Source organism: Saccostrea echinata, unplaced genomic scaffold (assembly GCF_033153115.1).
Source record: "Saccostrea echinata isolate AGI-Se365-2 ecotype Australia unplaced genomic scaffold, CSIRO_AGI_Sech_v1 ptg000015l, whole genome shotgun sequence".
Classification (NCBI taxonomy): domain Eukaryota; kingdom Metazoa; phylum Mollusca; class Bivalvia; order Ostreida; family Ostreidae; genus Saccostrea; species Saccostrea echinata.
This window is the reverse complement of record NW_026889764.1, coordinates 318,632-337,654: the sequence shown is the minus strand read 5'-3', so window position 1 is coordinate 337,654 and position 19,023 is coordinate 318,632. Positions and strand designations below refer to the sequence as shown.

General features: G+C 31.7%; 1 long non-coding RNA gene across 1 annotated transcript; it reads right to left on the bottom strand.

The window, feature by feature from the left end:
• Positions 1-493: 493 nt before the first annotated feature.
• LOC133187685 (uncharacterized) lies at positions 494-18,286 on the bottom strand. Its single transcript, XR_009721226.1, has 4 exons — positions 18,230-18,286; positions 8,616-8,837; positions 986-1,099; positions 494-887 (listed from the first exon to the last, which is right to left on the bottom strand). It is a non-coding gene; the product is annotated as an uncharacterized LOC133187685 (long non-coding RNA).
• Between the last annotated feature and the right edge of the window lie 737 nt (positions 18,287-19,023).

Here is a 19,023-nt window from a genome sequence, read left to right as displayed (position 1 = left end):
CAGATTTTTTGGATTCATGACGATGATCAATCGATTGGCTTGCGTGATAATTTTATGCATAAACGCCTTCGGCGTTTATGCAATTTATCACGCAAGCCACTCGATTGATCACATCATGAATCCAAAAAATAAGACAGTTATTCCTTAAATGAGTTTTAATAAAACATAATTTCACCACGCGAATTTAATTTCTTGTTCGTAGCACATCTGGTGAAAAAAGTAAGAGCGGGCAAGAGATTAAATAATAATATTATTACTTTTTTGTACGCAAAATTTTTAGGCATAACATGAAAACAATTGAGTGACAATTATATTTTTTCTACTTTTTTCTGATTTGTAGAGTAAACAGATTTAAATTATCAAAAATAGAGCGGAAATAAAACAGAAACTGGCACAGAATTTCCCAGGTGCAGGAGATTTAAATTAATATTATTTGTATAGCTTTGTTCAAATAAGAGCGTGCGGGTCCGACAAGCAAAACATTAAATTGGAATGGCCTTTGTATTTGATTTTATTTATGAAAATTGATAATGGCACATGTCACATATTCACATCAAAACTTATCACATTATCACTTTTGGAATTGCAAAGCAGTGTATCAACAGACTTTTCATATTTGAAACTAATTATTTTTTTTTCTGCATAATAAAGCATAATTCAAAATGTACCGGTAGTATTTTCAGATTAAGATGGACTTAACTGTAGAAAAAGACAGTTTTATATTCAGTCCACATATCAGCTTCAGAGCAAATAATTAACCACACACACATGAACACCATTAGGGTCTTGGCTTATCTGCGGAAAAAGTTTATATTCTGCAAAATGGTCTTCACTGGTTTGTGGAACATGTGCAAGTTTTCCATCAGGGTCTGCCTCAATAATCCACTCTAAGGAACATGCAAAGAAGAACTGACAATGTAATATAAGTTATGCTACAAGTCTTGTATTGAAATTTCCTCCTATATTTCAGAAGAGTTACACATACCTGTACTAAATTGCCTAAGCTGTTGAACATGTGAATTTACAAGGTCCTGACTAGTCTGTACAATCTGTGGAACATGTAGAAATGCTGCAACAGGGTTTGCCTCCAAAATGCTTCCTATAATATATGTGCAAAACAAAATTAATTGTGATTATATTTATGCCTGCAACTACATTCAGATACCTTTAATGTAAGCTATTTCGATGCATTTTGAATAGAAATTTAATATGCTATTAAATAAATGTTTTTAACATAAAATAAATTAATAAAAAGTATCAAACAAACTAATTGTTTTTTTATATAACACTAAACAGCAAGGGCAATGGTCACCCAGGTGTAAATTGTACAATCAACTGAGAAGTCCTATTAGGTAGACCCTAATTGTAAGGACCATTATGACAATTTATCAAAGGATCTTGGATCAGGCTAAACAAGAAATATACTAAACTTCAAAGTTCGCAGAAATGTTCTTTCTATAAATATCTACTTGATGGGTTTTACCTACCGTATTATTTAAGAAATTCAATTCTGACTAAGTTTCAAAAATGTATATCAAAGTTAAGATTATCTTCACACCTTTTAGCTTTTGAAACTGGATATAATAAAGCAAACAGATCCCACTGGAAATGTTTTTTTGTGTCATACTTGTGTCGAGGATGAATATCACTTTCTACTAGTATGTCCTGTTTATCGAGATTATCAATGCAAATTATTTCTTTTTAAAAAAACATCCATACGTATAAATTACTGCAATTGTTCAATACTAAGAACTTTAAGGATATGTGTAACCTAGGTAAATATATTTATTATAGCATGAGGCAAAGAGGTGATCCTGTACATATAATCAAATATCAGCTGTCTCATTTAAAGTCATCATTTCATAAGTTCTATGGTCGATACAATGACCTTGTCAGCAAATACAATTTATCATTGAGTCAAATGCTGACTGACGTTTTTCATACTAATTGTTTGACCATTATTTACACACTGAATTGTCGACGGATTTTTCCGTTATTTCCCAATCATGACAAGGAGCACACGGCGGGTGTGACCGGTCGGCAGGGGATGCTCACTCCTCCATGGCACCTGATCCCACCTCTGATGTTTGGAGGTCCGTGTTTGCTCTGCTCCTATTTTTTATTGTATAATGGACTTTTGAGCTTGAATACTGTTTGTTATCTCCATATATTTCATATCAAGGTGATCTTGTAATCCAATAATAATAATCACTCTAACCTTGTCTTAGAGGTATTATTTTCAATAATTTACTTTATTTAGGCCAAAAAAAATAATAGTCTTGTTTTTTTTTAAATTTTGGAAGAAAAAAATCTCGAATTTCCGGAATTTCATCATTCTGTCACCATAATCGTTTTCTGTGTTAACACAAAACAAGCATTTCATGAAATTCTTTTTTTTTTTTTTTTTTTTATTATCCATTGTATAACATACAAAATCAAGTTAAATTAGCAGCAAAATTACAATGGATATTTAGCACTCACACACCCATTCATACATCCATTTGCCTTTTAAATTAATATGGAGGTTGCTTCATAGTAATCAGCTTATCAACAATTGTTTCTATCATAAACTAAATATCAAAAACTTGTCAAATTATCTTACATTTGTTCAAAAATATTTTTTCAACAAAATCCATTGTTCTTCAAAATAAAACAGTTTTGAGTTACTAATAGACATACATCTTTCAATATTGTGTTTCATTTTCAAATAATTCAGTAAACCAGTAAATGAAGGTATTTTTGGTTGTAGTAAACATGAAAAAATATATTGTTTTGTATATAGTATCATAAAGTTTTCAATTCTGTTGTCCTTAGTAAGTGGTAATTCACCTAGGATAATATTTTGGACATTGAATCCAACTCTTTTTGAAATTGTTCTGTATATATGTAAACTCAAGTTCCTCCATAAAGATACAATATGATCACAACTGACAAATACATGCAGTAAAGTTTCAGTTTCCTGAGCACAGAACTTACAAATGTCAGTAGATTTTATATTAATTTTCTTAAGATAAGAATCTACAGGGAGGATCCTATGTAGAATTCTATATTGTAGCCACTGTACAGAAGAATCGGAGGTTAGTCTTAAAACAAACCTTAAAAACATCTTTAATACAAATATCTGCCACTCCATAGGGAGATAAGTCTTGATTCCACTTTGGAATTGCTGTAGGAATTATATCATTTTTGTTTATATAATTGTAAATTTTCTTTGTACATTTTTCATAGTGAAAAATATTTTCAAAATAAAAAGGTAAATTAGGTTGAAAATGTTTTTCAAACTCAGTCTATCTATTGACATATTCTTTAAAATTTAGAAATGGCAGAAACTGTGCTATTATACTGCATTAAGCTTACATTGGAAATACTGAATTTTTCTTGGAAGGCAGATTTTGATAAAAATTTACAATCTTCTGACAAAAAATCTCCAATATTTTTAACTCCACTTTTATACCAATTTTCTATAAAAATACTCTTATTATCTACCTTAATATTTGAATTATACCATATAGGAATATTACAAGCCTTGTATTCAATATGAACATCCTGATCTACATTCTTCAGAACATGTAACCATGAAGTAAAAACATCAAACCAGAAAATATTGTTTTGAGGTATTAGACTATTTAAAATAAAAGCATCACCGAAATCCATAAATTTGTTTACAGCATCATTACCATTAATTCCAAAAAATATGTCTAGCCATGGCTTATTACTTTCTGTTACCAATCTTTTGACCCATGTACATTTCAATGATTTTATGAAGTAATCAACATTTAACATCTTTAATCCTCCAGATAAATAATCTTGAGTGACTATATCTCTTTTAACTCTATCAATTTTTGATTTCCATATGAATTCAAAAAGGTCTTTACACAATAAAGATATTTTATCATAGCTAGGGGTAGGAAGGGAAATAAATAAATGAGTAAGTTTTGGTAAAATGAGCGTTTTTACAACGGTGACGCGACCAATAGGTGTAAGTATTCGTCTTTTCCATTGTTGTATCATTGATTTAATTTTTGGTAAAATAAGTTTATAATTTATGTCAATAATATTTTCTAGCTCTACAGAAAAAGTTATACCAAGCAAATTAAAAGTTGTGGATCCCCAATCTAGTTTCCATCTTGAATGATGATAAACTTGACATGAAAATTTTTTCGAGCCAATCCAAATAATTTTTGTCTTTGAACTGTTTATCTTTAAACCAGATATTTGTGAAAATAAATCCAATGTATCAAGAGCAGCAAACAAAGATTTTGGTGAACCATCAAGGGCAAGCGAGGTATCATCTGCATATTGAGAGATTTTGTATTCTTTTTCATTTACTATTATACCTTTTATATCTCTGTTTTGTTTTATGAGAATAGCCAAAATTTCAGCACAAAGGAGAAACAAATAGGGAGCAACAGGATCTCCTTGCCTACAACCTCTTTGAATAGAAAATTGTTCTGATAAAAATCCACATTGTAAAACTGAAACTTTAAAATTTGTATTAAGGATCTTAATCCAGTCGATAATGTTCTTTCCAAAACCAAAATACTTTAAAACTTTATACAGAAAGGGCCATGAAATTGAGTCAAATGCTTTCTCAAAATCAATTAGCATCAACAGACCAGGAATATTATTTAACTCTGTGTAAGACATTAAGTCATAAATAAATCTGGTATTTTCCCCTATATATCTACCTTTAATGAAACCTGTTTGTGTATCAGAAATAAGAAATTCTAGAGTAGCTGACTTTATTCTACAACTTAAACATCCAGATATAAGTTTATACAAGACATTTAATAAAGTAATTGGACGCCAATTTTTTAAAAACTGTCTTGGTTTATCACCTTTGGGTATACAGGAGATAATCCCAAGTCTTTGAGAAATTGGAAGTTCTTTCTTTGAAAAAATACAATTAATTGCATTTAAAATATAACATTTCAAATCTATCCAAAAGAATTTGAAAAACTCAGCAGTAAAACCATCACTTCCTGGTGACTTATTATTTTTCATATTCTTAAGTACATTTAAAACTTCACTTTCTTCTATATCATTCTCAAGACTATTAGAAGTCATCTCGTCAAGTTTTTTAACTTCAGCTGGATCAATAATATCAGTTAAATCCATATCAATACATTCTGACTCTTTATTTGAATACAGATCTTCATAGAAAGATTTAACTTGGTTTAAAATTTCAAATTGATCATAAACAGTATGTTGTTCATCTATCTCAACCCTTTTAATAATTTTATTAATATAGTTTCTTGATTCTAAATTGCAAAAATATTTTGTTGGTTTTTCACCCTCTTCTACCCACCGAGCACGTGATCTAATTAAATGGCCTTGCATTTTAACTTTTCTTAAATTTTCAAGGGTAGCTTTTTTATCTTCCAAAATATCTGTATTATTATAATTATCATTATTTGTTTCCAATCTTTCTATTTCTCCTAATAGGGATTTTTCTAACCCCTCTCTCTCATTTTTCTTAAATGAAGAATAAGAAATAGTTATTCCCCGTATTTCCATAAGAAGAATTTCAAGGAATAAACGGTCATCCATACTTTCAACAAGAATAGCATTTCTTTCAATGTCATTTATGTTTTGTAAATATTGACCCCTAACCCTTTCTATAGTTTGCTTCACTTTTTCAACATATACCTTGTCATTCAGTAAACTATTATTAAACTTCCATAGACCACGACCTTTAATGAAGGGATTGAATTTTAATTCTAAAACAACAGAATGATCAGACCTGTACCCTGGTTTAACAGTGAATTCTTCAACAACATTAGATAGACCTTCAGATATTAAAATATAATCTAAACGGCCTTGTTTGACAGGGTTTTTTTTCCTCCATGTGAACACTTTCTTTTCTGGATTTAAAATCCTGTAATAATCAATCATTTGTAAATCTTCCATAACTTCTATCAATTTTTCGCGAGCCATTGGATTATTAACATTTGCATAATTATATGTATCTACTTCTGGATTAAGAGCAAGATTTAAATCACCGCATAGTACAAAATATTCGTTGTCAAATTCTAGAAAAATATCTCGAATCTTTTCATAAAATTCCGGACAGTCAGTATTTGGTCCATATACATTTACCAGGGTTAACCTATTGTCTTCAATGGTAATATCAAGAGCAATTAAATTTCCTTCCTTATCTCTCTTATCTCTGTGGATTTTAAATTCAAAATTGTTGTTAAAAAGAATACTTACTCCTCGTGAATTAGATTTATATGAACTAAAATAGCACTTATAACCCCACTGAGCTTCTACAAATGGTTCAGTTTCATAGGTAAAATGTGTATCTTGCAGACATAAAATAGAGTAACACTTTTTTCTATAATAGTTAAGGACATCCTGTCGTTTCTGAGAAGTCGCTAGACCTTGGCAGTTCACCGTTACAATTTTTATATTATCACTCATCAACGAAAACTGATCTGTAAAACTTAGGCAGCCTCCAAACGAAATATTCAACTACAAGACTATTGTATTCTCTCATAAACATGCACACATTCACTCACAAATGTAAACAAAAAAGATAAAAGACTGTATAAACAAAACAAAAAGAAAAGAAAGAAAAAAGTATGTACCTGTACGAAACAAAGTTGCAAATGCATAGTTGAAAGAGTTTTAAAGATCGATAATCAGAGTATTTATTTTTATTTGTTTACCTTTAAAAGTTCAGTGCCAGTTTAATAACGGAAACACTTCTATGGTCGGTAATTGAAGAATCGGGAACGAACATAAACCTATTTTTCCCGAAATTTACACTATAAATAAGAAACGGATTCAGAGCAGAATTGCTCAATCCGGGAAAAAGAAAATGCAAAAACTAGTTCTACAACAAACTGTTTTTAAAAAAAATTGTATTGCGGACACCTGAACACACTTTTAGTCTACAAAAGTTCTTTGAGGGTGTCAAATAACGCTTTTTCCATTATATCGAAGCGTTTCGGACCAAGATGCTTTCCCATCATGTGCGATATCACAACGGACACATTTGTCAAGTTTTGATCTTGCAGAATTTTAAGCATTTTCCTTCCAGCTCCAAATTCCCGTCATCACAGTATCGGTCATGTATAGTCCCAGAATTGTCTTTAAAATGGTATACCAGTATATTGTGATTGGCACGCCCATAAACTGGATCCATGGAAATTTTCCTATAGAAGTTTCGAACTTTTGCATATGTCTCTACCTCAACTGCAGCTGTGCTAATTTGATTTCCTGATTCTGAGAGAGTGTTGGCGCGTTTAACTTTGATTTCCTCTAGCTTCTGCTGTTCATTCTGGTCAATTTGTAAAATTTCTTCTGCTTTTGGTGTATTTACTTTATCTCGGTAAACAGACCCATTGGGAAAAACAAGCTTGTCTCCAACAACTCTCGTTTTGATATTTTCACTCCAATATTTACTATTTAGTTCCACAATTCTTGTTTTAAATGTGGACTTTCATAGAATACCACTTGAGTTTAGTCAAAAGACATGAAATTTGATTTTAAAAGACAATATTAGTTCATATCCAAAAAATGTTGTCGAAAAAAAAAATAAAATGAAAATATACAATAAAATAATTTTCCTACCTACCTACCCTATTTTTTTTTCAGGCTGGTAGCAGGAAACAAGACTATTTTTTTTTTGTCTTATCTAAAATATGGATCACAAAAAGATGTTGTTTTTTCCCCATCAATTTACTTAATTCATCATTTTCACCAATTGCTATTTTCCTATTCTTGGAAAAAAAGTTCACAAATTAATATATTTCAATGTACGTCATGTAAACTTCAGAACCTTGCATCTGCTGAACATCAATTTTAGTGCCCTTGTAATCGTAGATTCGGGGGTATATAGTTTTTGCCCTGTGCATCCATCTGTCTGTTTGTCCGCAAAAAAAATCATTAATCATCAAGTTGTAATGTTATGACAGCATGCTTTAATAGTGACTACTTATACAGTTTGATGGAACCACGGACCTATACTATACGTCCCTGACAGAATGGCATCCAAACGTCATAAACTTTTTAGAACCTGACCTTGTTATTGAAACATTTGGTCAATTGCTTGCATATTACAACTAATTAAGTGTTTTGGCAGCATTAATAATGACTGTTTAATGGGTTAGGTACGTACTATGTAATAATAAGTAAACATGACAAACAGCTGGCAAAGTCCTGTCTCAATAAGTGTCAAACTTGGTATTTTCTTTTGAATAAATTTTAATTCTAGGATCAGTCTTCTTGTGTTCCTCTTTGTACTGTACAACCATACGGGTGGTTGTATTAATAAAAATATTTCCTTAAACCTAGCAAATTGTTTATAGTCACAGTAATACCTTACATCTTTGATTTAGTAAAGACATAAAACATACAGGGTGCTAGTTCCTTGTTTTCCTAGTGTTATTCACAAAATATTTTCATTATGGCAAGTGAAATATTCTGAAATGGTGGCCAAAATTTTTTTTAGGTCCTCATTTAGTGACCTGAAAGTAAGTGTGACTTGGAACACTGTTGGGTAAAACATTTTTCATCTCTTGACCTCTCAAGAACATTGAAAAAAAAAAATGCACTACAAAGAGGATGCAGCGTATCAAATTTGAAAATCCATTATTCTAAATATTTACCTGATGAGTGATGAACTCCAAGGAAGATTGTCCATTGGGCATGGGATCACCATAGTCATATCTGATCTCCTTCCCTCTATCAATATCCCTTCTTGCAAAGAAAAAGCTTGGAGTAGTTGTTAAACACTTTTAACTTCTCATAACATGCATAAGATGGGGTTGTCTATAGCTGCATCATTAACCTACTTTCCAAGCCTTTGGAAGCTGTCAGATGCATCAATGCTTGTAAAATGATAATGAAAACCATAAATAAAAAGTTTAAAGTTACATATAAACATAATAACATATATGATGAAATATTAGGACTGCAGGAACAATACAGGTTTTATGCAACAATCACAATATAGTAGTCACAATATATGAATCACAATGTATTTTTCCAAAAATAATTTTTGTTTCATACAATTTGCAAGAGTAATAAAAATCCCTGCCACTGTATGATATTGTTCAATTATCGTACACATTTTAGAGTGCAAGAAAATTATGTTATTCTTTACTCTAAAAAATTGTCATCCTAGTGAGACATGACACTCTGCAATTTGTTGTAAAGATATAAAAATCCAAATAAAAAATATAACGAAGCAAGGTTAAGGATGCCCACAGGAAATAATACGCCTAAAAATATTCCGAGAAAATAAATATAGTGTTGATTTTTTTTTTACAGCATGAGTTTTGATTAATGGGAATTCTACTATTTGCATATGTAGGAGGGTTGTCCCAGAAATACGTGAACATTTTCAATATCTTTTGTTTCACTAATACTGTAAAGTTAAAAATAGGCATGATAGATCATGATCAACATTTTTGTGAATTTTTTCTGGAAATGTGCTTCTGATAAAATTAGTTTATTTAAGCATAAATTTGGCACAGTATTTAATTTTATTTTATTTACCACGTAATGCATCTCAAATACGGCGTGTGTTGCTAAAAGATTGTGGAATTAATTCTTTCAATAGACAATTTCTCAATTCCGATAATAAACCTAACAGTTCACATTGTTTAACGATGGCCTTGGCTTAGGCTTATGACGTAAAGCTCAGGACTTTCAGTTTGTCTTCATTTCTTTTGGTCTACAAAATGTCTCTTCCAGCACTAATATCTCTTTCATCGTATGGGCAAGAGTCCTATCCCGTTTTAAAGACAGTGCTCCTTAATAATTTGTGCTCCAAATTATCACTAAACGTCACCATTTTTAACAATATCTAATTAAAAGTGTTCTGGCATATAAGGTCATATATTTGTCATTAATGATATCAAATTAATGAATTTTCATACACAAGTATATCAGCTAGATCAGAGAGTATTTATGGAGGTAAAGTTTGTGACATTATATTTCCGTATAGCCTGGTAATAAAGAAAAATTCATTGACAATGCTACTTTTAAAAGTCAATAAACTGCAGTGTGCAGACCACCGATATTTAACACCCTTTAAATGCCGTTTTTACATATTAATGACATCACAAGCCTAAAATATTTTGTCATAATACTGAAAATATCATTTTCCAACAACTTGCAAAAAAATTATTAGTTCTGGTCAAATAGTTTCTGAAATATACAAAAAGTTTGTGTTTTCTGGGACAACCCTCATATATATGAGATCTTTGCCGAGTTCGGCCAAAGCAACTTTACTTACATCAGCTGTTTGTCAAGTGACATGTTTAAAATTACAAAAAATATGTATGGCTACAAAGATCATAAAGTACAACGATATACGGATATCTTTTCACTATGAAATTAATTTTGTTTTCTTTAAGACAAATTCCTTAACCTGAAAAGTGCTGGGAGCAACTTCCCCATGCCTGAGAATTATGTAAAATTTTTGATAAACTTCCTACATTGACATAATATGCATTGAAATAATGGTAAAATACGGAAAAAAGCAACAGCGCACAACCAGCTCCTGGCACTTTTCAAAGTAGTAGGGATGTTACTACCTTTGTATAATAAAGTGCCCCAGCATGATACGCCCGTCAAATATTGTTCAATTATCACGAACAATTTAGAGTGCAAGTCAACCTTGATACAAGGATTTCCAAGATTTTTCCATTTCTTACAATTTTTGTTTATACATTTCCTGTGGTGTAGGCATTATAACAAATATTACATTATAGATCCTCAACTGGTAGTGTTAGAGCTTGACAAATGCCCATCTGCACCCCCCCCCCCCCCCCCACACACACACACACACACAGTGACACACACACACATCTTTCATATTTGAGACATGCTGCTCTGAAATTTACTAGTTGATATTTTCAAAAAATTAAATAAAAATATAATATTAAACAAAATCAATTTAGTCTTAACAACTTAATCATGTTAATCTATACCAATTTAATTTTAAAATAAAAGACTGGCCATCAAATGACATATGCTATAAACTGACCAGCAGTTCTTCTGTCTAATTCCCAAAGGATACAGATAAGAACTGCTTGATCAGAGATGCACTAACAGAAATGATTGAGAACAGCTAGCCTTCCTACACTGAACTCATTAATTAATCTTTAACTGGATGCATGTCCACTCATTACTCCCAAGGGATGAATGGATCTGTGCTATCTGCTTTGTAGTGCAATTAAAATGAATATTTATGTCATTCTGAAATTAAATTTGAAAACAAAGATTTTTTTTTTTCAATTTGTTACAAAGATTTATAAAAAGAAAAAAAAAATGTAATCTTGATGCAACATTTTTAATAAGGTTTCTGCTTGACTCTTAGATTTGTAGGGACTATCTATTAGTTTATTATACAATATCAAATTAGTTTATTATACAATTATTGTATCAAATTAGTTTTAATTACTTTTCACCAAATTCATTTTAAAAGTTAGGCTAGCCCACAAAAAACTATTTAATCCAACATGGCTGATTCCTCTGCCCAATTCCCAAGAGATATAGATAACACCTGCTTGATCAGAGATGCTCTACCAGTTAGCTCCTCACACTAAACTAATTTCTCGCTAATTTGACATGCAATTTTCTGTTATCAAAATTCTCCTTGACCAGTGCTTGATAATTACACCCATGGGAGAGGTGGAATTTCTCTTGTAACATTATATTTGTTATAGATTGCTGTAAAGTATATAATGAAAAAAAATAAGTATTTCTTGATTTTAACATCTTTTTAATAAGGATACTGCAACACTTCTACATTTTTTGGGATTGTGTAATTTATTAGTAAAAAGACAGTTTTTTTTTTTTAAAAATTTCACTTAAAGGTCACAGTGACCTTGAAATAGGTCGCGACACACCTTCTACCTAAGATGCATAAACTGGCCAAGTTTGATGATTATAAGTCTAATAGTTTTCTAGTTATGAGCCGGACAGGATTTTTCCATATTTGGCCATAGCATCTTAATTAAAGGTCAGAACGACCTACTTTTAGTGTGTGACACACCTTCTACCAAAGAAGTATCAGCTGACAAAGTTTGATAATCCTAGGCCTAATAGTATTAAAGTTATGAGCCGGACACGAGAAAAGCTAACAGACAGACAGACAGACGGACATGAACGCCATAACATAATACGTTCCCTTTAGAGACGGGCGTATAAAAATTCATAAATTATAGTGATTCAGAAGCAGATATCGTTGAACTTTTGAGATTTTCGAGGGGCTGTGCCTTTTATTCTAGATTGTTAATGTATAAATGTGCCTTACTGTGGCTTTATATGAGGTCTACACATTTTCAATTTAAGGCCTAAAAAAAAAATAAGTTTGTTTCCTGTAACCCGACCGACCCATTCAAATTATCCCCCGGCGGATTTTTTTTTCTGCCAAATCTGCATTTGCTCTTTGGTTCGATCAATCAGCTGATTCCATTTATTCAAAAAATATTAATTGTAGCTTTATTTGAGATATAAAATATGTCATCCTAGTCAACATTTACCTTGAATATAAAGAGTAATCATTATTGTAACAACAATTTCCACCCACAACTTTTAGAATTTCGTTCTCTGCCGCTAAGCAGCCATTTTGGGTGTCCACTTTAAATATAACACCTGGTTAATTCAGTCTGGGGATGTTTGACCCTCTTATCCATAAGCAAAAAAAAAAAAAAAAAAATCCCGACCTACCGACCCTTGATTTTTTGGGAATGTTACAGGAAGCAAACAATTTTTTTTAGGCCTAATTAGACTATAAAATATTGATTAATACATTCAAAAATATGACTTAGTTTTGGTAAGATCACACTTATTTTAATTTGATATTTACAAGCTACAATAATAGCTTGATCTACGCCTCAAGTACAGAGAAACTGTCTGTCAAACTAGGGTGTGACGTCATCTTAGTCAGTGCAGGAAGGTCAAGATGGCTTAAATTCTACATTCAAATAGTGTTATTATGACATGATAAGTTACACATCAATTCATGTTTACAATATTTATCATGTTATGAGAAAAGACTGTATTTGAGTGTGTATGAAAAAGAAAACATTAGTATTTAGGATTTATTTGTTCAGTTTCATTGTGACGTCATAATCGATTTCCAGAAGCTCTGCATATAGGCTGATGTAAGTATGGGAGTCCTAAACCTAGCTGCGTATACAATATATATATATATTTTTATATAATTAGTTTTGATTACTTGTTAAATATACAATATCAAATTAGTTTTAATTATATTATATACTAAAAGATTAGTTTTATTTACTTTACAACAAATTTATCTTGAAAGTTAGACTAGACAAGAAAGTCGACTTTTGCACTCGGCGAGCAGAGTTTTGACACTGTTTACGGAAATAAAAGAAAATTAATAAATAAGACAAACATGTCATAGATAGTTGTGTAGATAAATTATCGTAGAGGACAATGGTAATAAACAGTTTGCCAGTGCATTTCCTCTGAAAGTGTAAATAAGTTCAATTTTGGGGAAGGGGGGGGGGGGGTACTCAATGTAATATGGAGTTGGATACCTTGTGTTATCATCATACTATGGGTTGAAAAATTTATTACCAAAACAAGTGCCTGTAATACCAGCTGTTAAAAATCAGTATGGGCCACTACCATTTTAGAACTAGTAGCCTCTTCAGCGACCAGTTTTAAAGGCTGATATTTTTAACCGAACAGTTTTCTCTGGTGAGGGGAGGGACTAAGATTTTCCCAGAGGCTGATCGTGTATGGTGTTAATACCTATACACACACAGTATACACAGGAAGTCCTTGTTACCTGTGGGAACTTTTATACATATATTTCTAAAAGATGATAATTTTTTTAATTGTAAGCTAGCTTATTGTGAGAAAATATAGCATTATAACTGACAAACTGTCAACTTTAATGCATTTAATTATCAAACAAACAGCATATAGACCTCTTTAAATACAGCGATCTTTACAGCAATGTGTTGACGTGATCCTTGTCATGCTAAATATGGGAAATTCTGAAAATATCAATGTACCTGTATTTAATTTCAATTATTTATAAGTGTAAAAAAAGTTGTTATACAGTGCCTGGGAAGGTAAAACAACAGATGCGGGCAAATGGCCCTGTTATTCATAGCCACTAACAAGGGTCATTTTGAAATTTAAGGGGTCTAGAGGATATATATTCAGGTCATTCTAAAATATGTCATAGTTTTGTGCTAATAATAATGCATATACATGTATCTTTGACACCTAAATTTAAGTTGCTAAAGAATGCCATAGGAATTGACAAATCATTCGACATTGACTAGCAAAAGTGATTTTTCTGTTTCTAAGAAATTCATAAATCATTCGTCATCTACCACAGCAAGTATTTAGGAAAATTACATTTAAACCAAACACACACTTTTTTTAAATTGTCCATTTAGAGATCAAGGGACAGGCAAAGATAAAAAACTTCGATGATGTGGTTTTTCATTGTAAGGTAAAAATTTTTTTCGTAAATCTGTGGTAAGCCATCCAAAATGACTTAACATTTCTTTGCCAATGGATGTAAAATATGTTGAATGTCGGTTCCAATTTTTTAATATGATACATTACAGATTCCATCTACCTTCGACGATGAATACTGTACCGATAGAGCAGACTGATATGAACTTTACAAAGTAGAAAACAATGTGTGTTGTGCTGCATGGCATCAGTGCATCAATGCATTGGGCCATTTTTCGGCAGTATGCACATATAGCACATGATATGGCCCCTTCCCAGGTCCTGGTCATAAAAATTTTTATGATCACGATCAAAATGTTTAGAAAACCCTGTTTGTATGAAAAGTTGTGCAACACTTCTCTTAACAATTGAGCAAATGGCAAAAGATGCAATGTGGAAAAGCCACAAATATCTAGAAATAACCGTAGTGGGAATTGAATCATGCCAATCTCAAACAAATGCAAAAAAATGTTTTATAACTGAGGTTTTTCCTAATGCTTCTGTAGTAGGCCCTATATTATGTTCTCCCTCCTTTCTTTCATCAGAGGTAAGGCATAATAAAAAAATATGTTTGTTTACAGTTACCCGACTGACCCTATATCTAATACGCAACCCAAATTTTTTTTCGTCGTAAAAATCCAGAAGTCACTCATTCGTCGGTTTAACTTTTACATGCATCTTAATCAGTCAAGCGTTTGAAATCGAAAGTACTAGAAATAATTAGTGCAACATGGAATTAAAGAAGAAATACAAGACAGTTTTTTTCATTGTGTGGTAGCTGTAAGGCAGTTGGCAAGAAAGATATTGCCATATGGCAATCCCAAACAAAAGTAAAGCACCACACAATGGTAAAACTGTCTTGTTTTTCAACCAATTCATTTGAATTTGTGTATAAAAAAATTCAATAAAATAAAAAAAATCCTACCTATCGGCCCTATTTTATTTCGGCATGTAACAGTAAACAAACATATTTTTTTGTTTGGCCTAAACATGTATGGAAACTATAAACATAAAACTAACACCCCAAGTATGCCATCTGCATTCAGAATCGGTGCATGTGCTTTTTTGAGGTTGACAAGCTGGTAATTATGCTTCACAGCTGCTTCAGGCTGAAGCATCCGTCATTTGTAAGGTAGGTCGCTGGTTTGCTTTTGTCATCAATTTCGGTACACAATTTAGACAATTCGAGTGGTTGTTTTGTGCACATTTGATTATGACGTGAGTTACATCACAAAGGCGATGTTGCATTGCTTCCTGCTTATTTCTCTGAAAATTACTTTAATTAGCAATAGAATCTAGTCCATACGAGGCGTCTGTACAGTGTGCGAAAGTATTAACGCCTGTCCGATGGTCCGAATCTATCTCAAATTGAATTGGTCTACCCCGATCCGAATTGAAACAGACCGAATTCTCTATCCCAATTTTGGCCATGGGTAAAATGAGATTGAACAAGAATGACCATTTCGTATTTTTAACACATAATTATAAACAAAATAATTGTGAAAAAATAATTTAATACTTTTATATTTTACATGGTAAAAGAACTGTTGTTAAATCTCTTTACTTATTAATTTATAACATTGTGCATCTTTCGATGAATTAGTGGTGTACAATTTTTACCCAATGCTTGCTGTTTATGTATATCAGGCATGCTACAAATCCTGACTGCAGGAAGCACTGCATTAAAACACAAATTGAATCAACATTGAAAATTGAAAATAAAATAATGAATCCGAGAAAAGGGAAAGCTATAAAGATGAAATTAGAGTTTGTGTCTTTCACAAAAAAGAAAAATAGTTTACGGTTATTAGTCAAGCATTTAGTCTACTTCCTTTTCCAAAATGGCGACCATCGAAGAAGGAATGTAAACATGTGCTGAAGAAAGATGGCAATAACTATCAAAGAATATACTCTATACGTCAATTTATTTGATAAAAAATTTCATATTAAATTCATAAGTAAGTGAAATAATTTATTTTTAGTAAAGTCATTAAGTAAACATGTCAAAAGAAAACAAAAGTGCAAGCTTGAAATTTGCTAGCTAAATTTAGCTACGATGTATTATCAATACATGTAGCTCTATACATCTATCTTTGGACTCGGTATGGAGCAATCGGCTATTCTAATTTTCGGCTATTCGGATAAAACTATGCTGACAACTTGACTATTCGATAAAACGGGAACCACTGTAATACCACCCCTGTGTTCACCGAGTATGATCTTGCTGTACTAACAGATCATGTATAACGTCACCGACTTGTTGGACACGCAGTTTAGGGAAACAGAGGAGTGGATCAATCTTTTTCATAATTTGTTAATGTTTACAAGAACGTAAAAACTTTTTAATTTTTTTATATAAGATGGTAATTAAAGTTAAAAATTGTCAAAAAATTATACAAGAATTAATGCTTTACACATATTGCACTTATATAAACGGAGACTATGATGTAGTTAAACAGAGTCATGTGACCATGTGTCCTTCATCCCCTTAAAATGAATTCATACAAACACCCAGCATATCGGACCTTTATGGCACTCTAAACAGATATTAATATACTGTACATGTATTACGAAATACAAGTATCAAGACTTCAAGTACAATTTTTTCTATAACAAAATTAAGCTATCTGTGTTTAAGCTGAATGCAAGTATTTTACATTTTTTAATGATGAAAAATTAATAATGAAAAAAAAAAACAATAAAGAACAAATGTTTGAGAGTTCTGACTATATACTGAATTGCGATTGACTTAAAAAGAACATTACCGATAACCCCCACCCCCCTTCAATGGTGGACTTCTTTTTTTTCCTTTACCGTGTTATACTTGAATTCTTAATAATGAACTTGAACATCCTAACATTACTTGTATTATATTATCTATCGCAGTGTTACTGCTAGTGGTGTTCCAATCATCGATTATAATCGAAAATCAGTCAATTGTTGGCATAATCCAAGCGCTCGATTACAAAATTTCTATTCCGATTAATCGGGTTATCTATTTTATTTTACAAGCGTAATAGTTTTCAAGCCAAATATTCCAGCCGCAACTTTTCTATTAACTTATTTGTGTATCGTAATGGCGTAGACGAACAGACATTGTATTCATACCCGGGTAACAACGCTAATTCCCGGGTATGGACATACTTTAGATTCTACAAAATGAATGAAGAACCAGCTGGACTAGATCGAACGTTCTATCATTAAAATATTGTCCTAAGGACTAGGGCTTGTCCCGAAACACAGTTAGATTATTCTAACTACAGCTGGACCACCACAGAAAGTAGTTATTCATCCATTCTTACCATTTGATAAACTAAATTGACAGACTTTGTAAATGTCCGATTATAATTGATAATTAGTTAGTTACAGTAGCCAGATCATCGATTATGAAATTCTTACCGATTCCCATCACTAGTTACTGCATATTAATTCTAATGCACGAAGAATGTTTATATCAATATACCGTTCATTCTGACTTTGTGGGCAGAATTATGAATTTCATAATACTAGAGAAGATATGCTACTTATCTTCACGTAGGCAAATTTAATAAAAATTTCAGATAATATGCCGCAAATTCTAAGGAACATTATATCAAATTTTTCTGAACATGTTTTCCCGTAAGAATTTTTATGCAGTAAACCCGCGACCAACCTTAAACTGTGCTTACGATCAAACAAGTTCGAAAGTCCCTCGTTCTCTCGTCTAATTATCATAAATATGTGTTATATTCAATTGCTCTACTAATAATAACAAGATACTTACTGTCTTACAGCTCTTTACCCCTGCTAAACGCCGCCATTGTCCTCCCACAATGCATTGCGTGTATCGCTACACCGTATTGTGGGATATTCCAATTGACATTTATAGATACACAAAATGTTGAAAGCGAGGGACTTAGACCGACTGTTCTAAAAATAGATTTTGCGTTGTGGGACATTTTTCTATATATCCTTATGGGTCAAAAAAATTATTTTTTTTGTTTTTTATGGTAGGAATAGCATTTCCAACATTTCTGTGAAGTTTAGATTACATGGTTTATGGGTCAAAATATAGATGACCCATAAACCACCTAAGGATCCCACAACGTGAGTCTGAGATACGCCAAATATCCCATAACACGCCTCTTGTATAACTATATATATATATATATATATATATATATATATATATATATATATATATATATATATATATATATATATATATATATATATATATATATATATAATTTGGGAACACATAGACACATGTAAATGGAATAGACGTGCCAGAATTTCATCAGATACTCAATTGTAATAATGTTTCATCCCTCATGTCCTCGCTGTAATTGTCTTTTAATGGTATTAATATCACATAGGACAGTAATAATTTATTGACCTGATACAGAAAACCTTGGACGGTGATAGCTATAGGTCTCACGGTTAAATTTTTCCTTGTTTGAAAGGGACATTGATTCTTTGCTAATTCGACCCTTTGTTTTGTAACATGTCAATCACTGGGCACCACATTACCGAGTAATGTATAGCATATTGTCTAAGGATTTCGATAATAAAATT